Source organism: Chrysochloris asiatica, unplaced genomic scaffold, assembly GCF_000296735.1.
Source record: "Chrysochloris asiatica unplaced genomic scaffold, ChrAsi1.0 scaffold00337, whole genome shotgun sequence".
Classification (NCBI taxonomy): Eukaryota; Metazoa; Chordata; class Mammalia; order Afrosoricida; family Chrysochloridae; genus Chrysochloris; species Chrysochloris asiatica.
Genome location: NW_006408855.1, coordinates 2,347,929 through 2,350,937, shown reverse-complemented (window position 1 = coordinate 2,350,937; position 3,009 = coordinate 2,347,929).

The window sequence follows — 3,009 nt, the reverse complement described above, 5'->3', positions numbered from 1 at the left end:
TCCTCTTGTCTGCACAGGATGATGGAACAAGCATCAAACTGGAGTCGGGAGAGTCAGCCTGAGTTATGTTATCTGAAAAATGTCCTTCAGCAAAAGGAAAAAGGAGAAAGAAAAGGATGACTAATTCTTTTTGAAAGCTATTTTGGTAGGAATAGGGCCTGGACTCACAGTCCGTTTTTCTTGAGTAAATAGGGGGACTTTCTTTACCCACATGTGATGAGTCCAGCCCTTTTCGGCTGTATGAACTGCAGTTTCCATGGTTAAAATCACCAGAAAGGGTTTTTCCTCTTTCCAGCTCTTGATTACTATGTAATCGCTGGCATGATAAGGATGCACTGGGAGCTCAAGGGGTGGTATCTATGCCAGGAGACCTTTTTCATAAGAAAAAGTAGAGTGGAGGATAAACCAAGTATATCGTTTTTTTGTGTTTGAGTTTTTGAGAAACTGAACTTTTGTCTCAAAAGTAGGAAGGTCAGTTGTTGTTGTTAAGCACCATTGAGTCAGTTCTGACACATAGCAACCCTGTATAGGGTTTCCAAGGAGCAGCTGGTGAGCTTGAACCGCTGACCTTGCAGTTCAAACGGCTTTGCAGTCTGGCACATTAACCCACAGCGCCACACAGGAAGGTAAGTAGTAGAGCTTAAGTAGGGTAACCCGTAAAGCATCTCATATGGGGTAGGCCAGTGTCTTTTTGAGGGGCCATTTGGATTTTTTAAATGGCTATAGAAAGACATTTAGTCCAAGGTAACCTAGTTTCTAAAATTAATTTAGTAAGTTAATTCTTCAGGGTTTGGTTCATCCTTTCTACCCTACCAGAAGAGGGAAGGTGAGTCCCTTAATAACATTAGCATGCAATGGCTCCCATTTTCTGAGTCAATGTTTTTAAATGAAACCTAACCTGGGCACAATAGTTTCTACAAGTACTTTAACCACATTATTGGCGGTTGCTCCAAATAAAGGGAAAACTTCCACCCAACGAGTGAGATGGTCGACAACTACAAGAAGATACTTGAGGCGACCAACTTTGGGCATTACGGTGTAATCAATCTGGATACTCAGGAAGGGTCAGAGCCCAGGATTTCTCCCTCCAGGAAGTGTGTCTTAAAGCCTGTTTGTTTTTCGGCGTATAATGCATCCTTTGGAAACTTGTTTAGCTAAGGTACAAATACCTATACAACCATAGACTAGAAGGAGTGTATCACACATTGCTTGGGGATCCCAGTGGCTTCCCTGATGTAACTGAACCAAGAGCTTTCTCATCAGTGGTTTTAACAGCATCTCCCTAGTATCAGAGCAGTAGCCATTTTCCTTCTGAATTTTCTTTTGCCCCTTTCCTAATTGTACCTTTAAGATTGGGATGAAAATTGGGGTGAAACAGGAGCAGGGAGACATAGTGTTAGGTGGAGGATAGGTACCTTTGTGGATAAGGCAGCCTGTTTACTAGCTATTTAATCTGCTAGGTTATTTCCTGCCTGAATGAGGATCTTCCCATTCAAAGGCAAACAAATCCCTACTACCGTCAGCTAAAGGACATGCCCAGAAAGCATCCTTAAGGTCAATCACACTGAACCACTGGTGGTTCAAAGCAGAGTATATGGGTTGCGGACCATCAGATATTTATTCTGTACTATCTGATTTATAGCCCGGAGGTCTTGAACCAGGTGGTAGGATGCATTCATCTTCTTTATGGGCAGAATTGGGGTGTTATAGGGAGACATGCAGGACTCAAGTAGTCTATCGTATAATAGTTCCTCAAGTATGGGCTTCAATCCTATTCTTCCTTCAATGGAAAATAAGGTACTGTTTTCTTTTGGTTATTTCTCCAGGATTCTTCAATTCATTATGGATGGGAAGAATCTGTAATCCTCCCATTTCCTTCTTTGGTCTAAATGGTGGACTGAATTTGGCTCTCCACCCATGGGGTTAGTAACTTTAAGGATATATGAATTTTCCGTTGGTTTACATATAACCCTACATTATTAGATCCCTTCCTAATAAATTTGTTCCTGCTTCTGGGATTAAGAGGAACCTAGGAGTCCTGGTGTGGTGCTGTGGGTTAATGCATCAGACTGCAAAGCCACTTGAACTGCAAGGTTGGCGGTTCAAGCTCACCAGCTGCTCTTTAGAAACCCTAATGCAGGGTCACTATGGGTCAGAACTGACTCAACGGCATTTTACAACAACAATGGTAGTGGTTGTCCAGGGCCATAATTAATTAAGGAATTAAAATAAATAAATTGAGACATATTAATCGAAGAATTAAATAAATGAGACATAGGGAAACCTGGGCATAGAAGAATTCATTGTTTTAGCAGAGCTACGATGAATTATTTTCTTTGCATGGCAGAGCTGCAAAGTTATTTCTATGCACAGACCCCTAGTTAAATTTTTTTCTTGTTAAATCATTCTCTGATTTATTCATGATTTTATTAGTATCCCTTTTACTTTAGATCTTTGATTCTCATACACTTCAGTATATTTTTATTAAAAGTTAGAAGCAACACATTAGCTACACTTTATTTTACTTGTAATCTTAGGTAGTTTTAATACTTATATTAACAATGTTCTTAAGACTGCTAGAAGACAGGATTTGTCACTTGAATTACTGCCAGCTTAGGTTTAGTGATTGTAAACATTCTTCCTTGTAGCCTTAGTTTAAGGCAATAAAGAATCCTAAAAGCGAATAGACTATAAATAAGGGCTGTGGGTACAAGAATTCCTAAAAACAATTAGATAAAGGCTATGGGTATAGAGAGGTGATGCGGGGCTTCCCTGACCAGGCAACCCAGGTAGGGAAGTCTCCGGGAAAAAGGGGCAGAATGGCACATACTCAACCTCTGTCTAGCAGACAGACAGCCTTTGAACAAACATAAGATCTTATATTTCAACAGTCAGAAAAGCGCTACAGGAACAATCAAACAAGATAGATACAGCAGTGGTAACAATCCAAAACATACAGAAAGAGGTCCAAACAATCAACAACAAAATGGCAGAAATAGAAAACTCCCT